This window comes from Nicotiana attenuata, chromosome 9, assembly GCF_001879085.1.
Source record: "Nicotiana attenuata strain UT chromosome 9, NIATTr2, whole genome shotgun sequence".
In the NCBI taxonomy this organism is placed as follows: domain Eukaryota; kingdom Viridiplantae; phylum Streptophyta; class Magnoliopsida; order Solanales; family Solanaceae; genus Nicotiana; species Nicotiana attenuata.
Window position 1 is genome coordinate 40725962 of NC_031997.1, and position 11176 is coordinate 40737137.

Sequence of the window (11176 nt, forward strand, 5' to 3'; positions counted from 1 at the left end):
TTGGGAAGGACGAATAAATTAAGAGGCAAAATTGTTCTTGATTAAAATACAAAGACAAAGGACACGAAATTACACAACTCTTTGTCGTGTAAAGACCTCTAATTTTATTTTTTTCCTATTTAAAGTATATAATAACTGCATAACACTTGTAGAATGTTGCTCAAATTAAGTTATAAGATATCAGAATATGATGCCTAATATATTGAGGCTTCGTACTTAGTTTAAATAAGGAATGAATTAATAAAAAGTATTTAGTTAATTTTTAAGTCCTTATATTAGGAAAATAAGTGAATGACTATTTTATCCAGTGTGAACTCTGTTTTGTAAGGATAAAAAGGCGAATGACATTTCGCTAAGAGCCTTCGTGCTTTTAATATAATATAGATATAGATAGATTATTTAATTTTAAATTTTCTAATTTACTCTTAAGAAGATAATTTGTAGCATAAATATTTGTGTCTTATTTTAGATCATAAATTTTAAAAGTTTTTCTTCTTTCTTAAACTTCGTGCTCAGTGGCCAAAAAGAGTAAAAATTAGTGTTTCTTAAAAAGTAATGAAAGATTAATAAGCAAAGTTTTAGTTGATTTCAAAGCCCTAAAGTATTAAAATATAATTAAATAATTTTTATTCCAAAGGAGAAATATATGTTTAAAGGATAAAAAGTTCGATCAAAAATATTTCGTGTTGAAGTTTCATTAAAAATAAATTTTGCAAAATTTTAATCGTTACTCTTTAAAATAAATTTTGTGCTGGATAAAATTGTATCATATATCTTAAAGAATAAGAAAATATTTTAAATGGATAAAATAATTACAATACAATTTATTGTTATTAATTTCAATATAAAAATTAGAGCATCTTATATACCCTTCACTTATCCAATATTCTAATTGAGCTTTTGATTTGATACATGTATATATCACAATACGTTAAAAAAAAACTTAAAATACATTGTAGTATTCTTTACCACTACAAACTATTATTATTTTCAAATATTGACATGTCGTTTGTAAATTTACTTAAAGATATTTTCTTACTGATGTGCCTTTAAGTTTGGTTTATAATTTTCTTAGTCAACTTCAATAATTAAAGACTTAAGATAGATCTATTTTTATTGGTAAATATCTAATGTACGTGTAGGAGAGAAGTTATATTAATCTAGACAGTTAAAATAAGAAACATATTTATGCAACCTAAATATTAGGAGTTTATTTAAAGTTCAAATAAGGAAAATTTAATAATCAAAATTTTAGCTAATTTTAAAGTCCTAAATATTAGAAAATTAACTTAAATTACATCATTGTCCAATGTAAAGTTTATTTTTGAAGGGTAAAAAAGGCGAACGATATTTCGCTAAGGGCCTTCGTGCTTTTAATATAGTACTAGTCTCTATTTCACGTGCCTCGCACGTTGGGCCTTATAACTAAAAAGAGAACGATAAAACAATTAACCAACATAACTTGAATCCTAATAGATAGTTTGAGGATGTTTGTTACTTGGATTTTAATTCTTTATATATGTCCTAATATCTTTTTACGACATGACTTAAAAGAAAGATTTACAAAAAAACTATCATGATTGTAGGACGTGAATTATATTTTGTATTGTAAATTTATGGTAAAATGCAGACCATTTCTTTTCTAATTGAGGCATTTTCCCCTTTCATTTAAGGATTTTTTAGCCAAAAATTTCTATAGCAGATTAAATATAATTATGTATTACTTTAAACGCAGACTTTATTATGCGGAAAGACTCTTAAACCCGATAAAATTTCACTTTTGCTTTTTAATCCATGCGACAATCTACCCATAGTTAAAAGTTACTCAAAAGCTTTCAAATATAAAATACGAATTGAGTTCGAAGTTTTCAATATTAGAAAATGTTCTAAATATGACAATTTTATCAACAAATACTTATATTTTAAAAAATATACCTTTTAAATCTATCATTTTATTCTCAAATCCACCGTATACATGTAGCGGTTAATTCTTTTTCTGTAAACTAAATTAAGCTGGTAACCTGAAATGTATTATATTTGAGTCTAACAATAATACACAAACAGTGAGACTTTTCTTGACAATATTAGGCCGTTCAAAAGTCAAGCACAAGTAATAAGCTTTTAACCCATAAAATACACAATATCCTGCTACACAATATTAAACTAAAGTGTAAACGGGATTAACACTATTAAATTTAAAATACAATTTGAATATATATATAGGACATTGACTCGTTTCAATGGTAAGCAAAAGTAGTCACCGGATACTCAATTGATTTATCAACATGAAACTTGTGGAATACATAATCTAGAAAAAGATCGACAAAAAAAAAAGTTAATGGCTGCAATTTGAAATACTAAGAAAAACATAAAATTAATTTATCAGTAAAGAATTTATATGTATTAACTTTATTCACGGAATCTAAACACATGAGCCTTTTTATAAATCTATATTATATTAAAAGCACGAAGCCCCTTATCGAAGTTTTATTCGCCTTTGTTAGTCTTTAAAAATTGAATTCACTTTGAATAAAATAGTAATTAAATTATTTACGTAATTTAGGAATTTGAAATCAACTAAAATTTTGCTTACTAATCTTTCTTTATTTGAACTACAATATATATGAAGTCTTAATATTTAGGACCTTAAAATCAATTGAATTTTACCTAATTATTTTATTATTTGAACTAATAGATAAACGTGATAACAATAAATGCAATTGGTCAATAATTAAAGATTTTAAAAGAAGTGAAATAAATTGATAAACGCACGACAAACTATCAAAGATGACGTAAATATTAAAGTGGATACAAAATCTTGAGTTTTAAAACATGTACCAAAATTTTACCTTCATATGCAATACTTATGTTTTTTTCTTTTTCTTTTTTTAATCATGTTCATCGAAAGTTCAAAAAAATTTACGCTTTCATTTGAGTCATTTAATTATATTTTTTATATTTAAAACTTTGACATTAACTAAAACTTTAAAGACCAAATCTCTCTCGATTTGAATTAGTATTATCATAAAATTCTAACGAATTCAATGTTTAGAACTTCGATATTAACTAAAACTTTGAAGACTAAATCTCTCTTTATTTGAATTATACTCATAAAATTCTAACCAATTAATGTTATTTACTGAATTATCTTAGAAAAAAAAAAGACTAAGTAATAAACTATGTAAAGTGGATATTGCCGGTTGGCACTTCTCTATTTTTTCGTATTCTTAATTATTGATTTTTAACCAATTTATTGTTGTATAATATTGGAGATAGGGTAGCAGCGAATTGGTGCTGGAGGATGAATCCAAAATTAATTTGGGTAGGAGTATTTCACCTTCCCACGCTTTCCTTTTTTGCTCGGCGTATGTAAAATTTAAATCGGAATAGAATTCTAGCCGTAGGTGATTTATAATTATATCCTTAAATTATATAAATATTTAAGGGCATAAAAGTCGATCAATATTTTAAGAATATTTTAGTCGTTCAACATTTAGCATAAATTATTCGTGCTTTTATAATAATATAGATAGATAGATAGATATAGATATTTAATCCACCTATATTGTTAATTGTATACAAACTCCACCTCATTGGCATGATTTTGCGATTGTTCAACTGTTCACTTAATTCTATCATATTTGCATGACTTTGTACTATTTGCATATGACCTGTTTGTTAAATTATTCACAAACTCTACCCAGTTGGCATGATTATATGCTTGTTATTGTTCATAAAATTCGACCATGTTGGCATGACTTTGTGTTATCTGTACAATCGACCTATCTGTTAAATTATTCATCGAAGCCTACTCGCTGACAGGCATAATTTGTTTGTTCAATAAAGTGTTCTAAGAATTTATAATTTTAAATTCGATCAAACCACTGCAAATCTGCTTGAATGATCTCAGAATTAAAACAAAACTTCCAAATACTAAAACAAATAATTCTCAGTTACCAATTTACTAAAATAACACTAAATGAAGAAGACTCGATGCCTTCTTCACCATTTTCTAATAACTATAATGAAGTTTTGAGATTCTTAAAATAAATCATTAAATTAGTAGTTGAGCTAAACTTAAGTATAATTTATCAACATCAAAATGACTTTAACAACAATCAATTATTATCTTCCATTTCTCTCCCCCAAAATAAGAATTTCAAGCTTTCAATATTAAAGAACTATAATGTTCTTGGCAAGAAGAAATATATGTTTACAACAAAATTAAGGACGGGAATCTATATCTATTTATTTATTTTATATATATATATAAAAGCACGAAAATTTTATGCTAAATGTTGAACGACGAAAATATCCTCAAAATATTAATCGTCTTTTATACCCCTTAAAGATTAATTTATTCTTAGTTATTAATGTACAAAAAGGTAAAAACATCCATAAGGAATTAGAATTAGAGTTCGATTGATACAAAACTCTTTTCTTTATTTTCATCTCTTTCTTTATTATTCATCTTCGTAGTCGGGATTGGCATTGATTCCATACATGCTCTTCAATGTCGTCTCCAGCCCATTTACATTGTGTCAGTATTATAATTTTGGTTAAACGATATCGTTCCTTCGTGCAATAAAAAATTTGATTGCTTAATTGTAGGTTCTAAGGGACAAGTTTTGGCCAAAAGAGCACAAGTTCCTCAAAAGGAGTTTGAAATTAGTATGTGATTACACAGTCAATTATAGTCTCATATTTTATCCTAATATTTACTACGGTAGTAATACTAGGAACACATATCACATTATGTGAAGTTTAATTTTTATTATTATTAAGTTAAACCTCACATATAATACATGAATATGTTTGCAATAGAAAAACTTTGCATTGTATTAAAAGATTTGGTCGAAAATTTTAGAAAAAACAAAGAAATCACACTTTACAGGACCAAATTTACGGAAAAATAAAATAATGAAAAGGAAGATATAAGAATATATAAAACTGCTAAATTAGTAAACTATCTAGACAATTCAGCTAACAAATATATTTCATGTGGGACAAAATTATGATCACCGATAGTATTTGAAGTCTCCTATAAATAAGCTACGAGACGTGTTCTCCACAACAATGCAATGTAAACATAAGTTTACGAATATATGTCTGCTTTCTTTAAAAAGGCAAAGAAAATATCACAAGATAGAAATTTGACATAGAAAGAATAATCACACTTTTAAAAGACATATTGTTTAAAGTTAGATAAAGAGTTTCATTTTAATATAAAGCAAGGGGAAGAAAATGCTTTTTATCTTATTTTTTTAATGATCAGTACGTGCGTAGAAACTAGTACTATATTAAAAGCACGAAACCCCTATTGAAAAGTCGTTCGCCTTTTATACCCTTAGTAGGTTTGTTCTAAGTTGGATATAATCGTAATAGTAATTAGTACTAAATTTTTATTTTTGGGAAAAAACCAAAAACTGCCAACTATTTATGAACGTGTATTTAGTTTAAGGAGTCTTTAGTTTTAAACTACCGAATATTTAGGTGTTGTCTGTTTAGGTTTATTAGGAGTCTTTAGTTTTCTCTTTGTTAAGGATAAGATACTTTATTGTGTGACTATTTTTCGAAATGTCGTTCGCTTTTTTTGCCCTTAGTAGGTTTGTTCTAAGTTGGATATAATCGTAATAGTAATTAGTACTAAACTTTTATTTTTGGGAAAACCCCAAAGATTGCCAACTATTTATGAACGTGTATTTAGTTTTAGGAGTCTTTAGTTTTAAACTACCGAATATTTAGGTGTTGTCTGTTTAGGTTTATTAGGAGTCTTTAGTTTTCTCTTTGTTTAGGATAAGATACTTTATTGTGTGGCTATTTTGTTATGTATAGGATTCTTTAGTCTTTATTTTGTTTAAGATTTTTACGTGTATCCTTTCTTTGTGTAGGTATTCATAAGTTTTGATTAGTGCTGCAAATTGCAGGGCTTCAACTATTTGTATCACCGTAGTTGGTAAAGGGAAGAGTTGATCCCAATAAGATTGGATTCCAAATGAAATTGTTTGAATCAATTGAATTCTCCGAGCATATGATAGCTTCTTTGCAGTCCATGAAGAGATTTTAGTCACATTATTTGTTATGAGGGGTTACCACTGAACCATGGTGAGCTTCTTAGTGTCTAGAGGAACCCCTATGTATTTAAAAGGAAGTTCCCCTAGTGAGTAACCTAGCAGTTGAACTATAGTCTCTTTCTCCCTATATGTGATTCCTGTTGATACCCAATTTTTTCCCATAATATTTTTGAAATGCACATATACTTTTAAAACTATGCATTAGCATCAATGGGCATTTTCCCATAATTTTGACATCCTTAAATTAATTTATTTCAATATTTTCTTCATATAAATAATCGTAAAATTGCATCACAAATGATTTTAGAACATGTCTTGATTTAATATTACTATTACGGTCCTATTTGAGTCCAAAATTATTTCATAAATAGTCAAATTGGCACCTTTTGGCTATAATTGCAATAACTTTATAATTATAGCCCATGCGTACATTTTTTATATCATTTTGCCAGAAATTAGTCATTTGCATTTCTAAATACTAAATAACTATTTTTAAAACATTTCCATGCATGAAATTCATTTTTTATAATTAGCAATTATTTTACAAATTATTTTTAATCGATTGTTTGGGGTATTTAACAAATAGCCTCTTATATTCCAATTTTAACCCTTTTTATACCAACCCAAAACCCCCTTAATATTAAACCAAAATCCGGCCCAAAACCCCTTAGGCCCAATATGCATTCACCCGACCCAAACCCCTTGGCCAATCCTGGCCGTTGATCATTTTGATCAACGGTCTAGGACTCCCCTGCCATAATTAAACCAAACGACCCCCTAAACCTCTCATTATCTCTCATTTTCCGCCGCCCTTTCGTTCCCTCGTCTCTCAAATGCTCTCTAACTCTTAACCCTAACTCACCCTCATTGTCACTCGTCTACTACCGTTCATGGTGGTTTCTCACCAGCACCAGGCCTCTAATGGCCTCTCCTATGCCGGTACTGCCATCTCTAAGGTCCTCGAGGGACCAGGGTCAGTCCGCTTACACCTGTGGCCCTTTCTTGCCTGTTTCAGGCTGTTCTGGTTCGATTTCGAGTAAGATCTTCCTATTTCGCCTTAAACCTATGGATTTCTAAGCATACTTCTTCATTTCTGTGTTGTTTTTCTCGAAAACCCTAATTTCGTCCTTTGAACTTCCCAGATCTGTGCAAGATCTGAGATGGATTGAACCTATTTTACATGAGTTTTACAAAAATCTTCTGATTTTCGAACGGCTTCTCATTTTCTTAAACTAGGGTTTCCTGAAAATCTCTTTCTTCAAAACGTTTTGCTATTTTTCAGTATTTAATCTTCTACTTTTATGTGTTTTTGACTGATTTCGAAGAGTTTGCTTCGACCCTAACTAATTATGCTAAAGCCCTAATTTTCTTATGTTTTTGCTTCGATTCTGAGTCTTTCCGAGCTACTTGTTACATTGTTTGTGCTGTGCTTTGACTCTCATGATTTCCCCCTTTAGTCTAATTCAGTATCTTGTGACTTTTACCTTAGTTCATCTCTACTGGGGTTTCTGAGTCGATCCCTTGGCTAATTTATGTGTGTTTATGAAGTTTTATTTAGCTTACTCGTCTATTTGTGGAAAACTGATATTTTTCCTCTCTTTAAATCAGTACTACTTTGAATTTTGATTTATTGATTTGCCTGGTTAAAATTTATGTGCTGATTCTTGATTTATTCCCTTGTTTACGACTTTAATTATTCCTCTTACCTTATTGCCTGTAATATTACTGATTCTTCACGATTATTTCCTTAATTAGGCTCCTGTCTGTTTACCCCTTTACTTAGGTCTGATTTGATTTTCTTTCCTTAAGTGACTCCTGTCCTTTAACCGTTGAGCAGTTGTCTTTAATTAAAGGAAGACTATGCTGATTTCGTGTGTGATTGATTTTGTAATTCCCCTGATTGCTGAGTTTTGATTTCTTTACCTTACTCTGCTCTGCTCCTAAACTGCTATATATACTCTCATCTACTTTCAGTTCAACACGAACATTGGTTCACCATTATTCTTACACTCTAAAAAAAACTCTCTCTGTTCTTCCTGCTACTTGTGATCTTTATTAGTCTTGCCAGCCGTAAGCCAAGGCTAGAAATTGCACAACACCTGTCTTACCTCTTGTGTCCTCTTTCCCTAACTGGTATGCCTCTGATTAAATTTTAGAATCTAAACACTATGTGTTTCATTACTGCCTTAGTTCATCAGTCATGAGTTAATTTTCTGCTCCTGTCTACTGTCTATCCAGCATGCCTAATATTGCCTTGTTCAATATGTGATTAGCATGCCTCAACTTTACTTGCCTGCCTACTATTTATCTAGCATGCCTAATACTGCCTTGTTCAATATGTGATTAGCATGCCTCAACTTTACCTGCCTGCCTACCGTTTATCTAGCATGCCTAATACTGCCTTGTTCAATATGTGGTTAGCATGTCTCAACTATACTTGTCTGTCTACTATTTGTCTAGCATGTCTAAATCTTGTTTTGCTCAGTGTGTGGTTGGCATGTCTACATTATGAATGCTTGGTGGTGTTTTACCTAGTCTGTTCATCTAAGTCCTTTCCTACTCTGCTTTGCTAAGTCTCTCAAGGCAACTCTAGTTGTGTGTTTGAGGTTTATGTGTTCTCAACGTCTTTGCTCCATGTCTCAATCACCTACCCTTGTAACTAACTTAAGTAGTTCTGTACATCTGTTTGCTTCTGTGCTCCACTATACACTAAGGTGTATTTTATGTATCCCCAACCCCTCTCTCCTTTTTAGGAACCTGATTGCCAAGTGTTTCTGAATATGGTTGTTCTGTGATTTGTGTTTTGATTTCAAAGTGCTTTCATACTTTTCTCAAGCGGTTTTACTACCAAACTATTACTGCTTTTTCAAAACCTATTCACTCCTAAGATTCCTCTCTATACTATTTACCAAAATCATTAAATCATGTCAAGCACTCTCACTTATTCTTAGGTTATTAAGTCCTGCCCCTCTGGCATGTGTACTGCTTAGAGGTCCTTGAGATCTCTCTGAACTCTGGCATATTAGGGTTGGCTCTTCCACACTGCACATAAATCAGTCTTTATTTAAGAAAGGTCTGGGTGCGAGCACTGCCCGGGATCCTTGAGGTCCTTAGGGAACTCTGGCACACCTGGACATAATTGGCTATGAAATCCTCGGCATTTGATACTACTGAAGGCCTGGTACACCAGGATCTACTTTGGGCCTACTTCAGGCTCCCTATAGCTTAATTTATATTTTATTTATGTAATTTATTCAATTCTTGGTCTGTAATAATTAATTGTAAATAGATATTGGGGTGACTAGTGAAATGGGAGGGTAGTGCATGATACTGTGGGTAAAACAGGGTAGAAAACATGCTATAGGCTTTATGTTCTGCAAATTTGCATTAGAATCCATGTTCTAGGACGGTTTGTTCATTTGCATTTAAACCATGATGATCTTGTGCATTAGATAACCTAATTTTAGGACCTTCACGTTTATGGCTTCAGCATACTACATGCCACATATCAGTATTCCATGCTTTAATTTTGCACGAGTCTTGTCACTTAGAGATCCTGTTCCTAGGCTAACAACCCTGTCTTAATAAAGCTGGCATTTCTGTATGCATTAGATACCATGTCTTTAAGGAACCCTATTTGCATTTCGTTTGACATGTCCGTTTTGATTGAAATAGGTAACTGGCTATGAAAAGGTCTAAACAGCCTCACACATAGGCATTATGTTTCTAAATGCAAATTGATATAAAATACCTGTTATAACCTGTATCGCCTAGATCAACATGCTCATAGGTTAAACGATTTCAACTATTCAAACAGTTCCTGTAATTGTGATTGCATACAGTCCCACACCTAGGCAAGCCTTAGGTAATCAGTCTCTATTTATATAAATCAGAAACTGCGTTTCATTATGTTAAACTGCTTAAGCTTAACAGGTTATAAAACTAGTAGGCAAATTGGTTAGGATTCCGCCACTTTGTTTATGCGTATCCTGAATATGTAACATTCATCTAGATGCCATGTTCTTAGGATTTCTGAACTTCTTCACAATCTGTGTTTTAGACGTGCTGTTTGTTTGCCTATATACATGCGGAGGTAAATATGAGCCTTCTGATTGTTTGTCACTATTTGCTTGTTCTACATGTTATTTGTTTGTCACCTAGATTTTCACCTTTTAAAAACCATAGGTTATCTTGAACTTTCCAGATATAAAGGTCCTAAATTCCTCCAGGACCATAAGGAAGGGACGGGTAGCAGCATGCTTAGAGGTCATAAATTAAACTCGCTTATAACCACTAAGGGGAGGGTAATGGGTAGTAAAAGGATATGATGATCTATGCGCTAATGTCACGTGTAGCCCCTCTCATTGAGAAGTGATTACCGGGCATTGCATGGGTATGATCCTGTAGGCTAATCAACTTAGGACTTCCCTTTCCCAATTCCCCTATGTGCTTAAATTCTCAAAACTTCCTTTATCTTTACATGTACATGTATAAGCTGTCCAAACCTCTTTACCTTCATTATCAGAACTTCCTTGATCATATATGCATTTAGATGGGAAATCTACTTTATTTGCAAATACTTGCTTACTTGTTAATTGACTAATTCACATAGTTTAAGTTCGACCGGGACCCACCGTTATGGACCACGAGGGGTGCCTAACACCTTCCCCTCAAGGTTATTTCGAGCCCTTACCCTAATCTCTTGTAATGCAAACTAGTTACATGAGTTAATCACTCTAGGTGCCCTAACGCACCATAATCCGTTAGGTGGCGACTCTTCAAATACCCAATTCCCAAAAGGAAACGAATTGTTCCCCCATGAATGTCGAAACCCGGACTTCTCCGCGAGGAGGAAAAAGGGGGCGCGATAGGTCCCTGTGGGATGTCGACTCCACCGATGATCATGTGAATGACAAATTAAGGTTCTTCAGGCTCATTCTTCCTGCCTGCATATCTCTCCCTGAAGTGATTCTTGGCCCGATCACTTAGGAATTCTCGAAGGTGGCCCTTATTGAATAACCTAGCCACTTCTTCCCTTAGTTGCCTGCAATCCTCCGTTCTATGCCCATGCGTGCCATTATACTTGCACGTTAGGTTCGGGT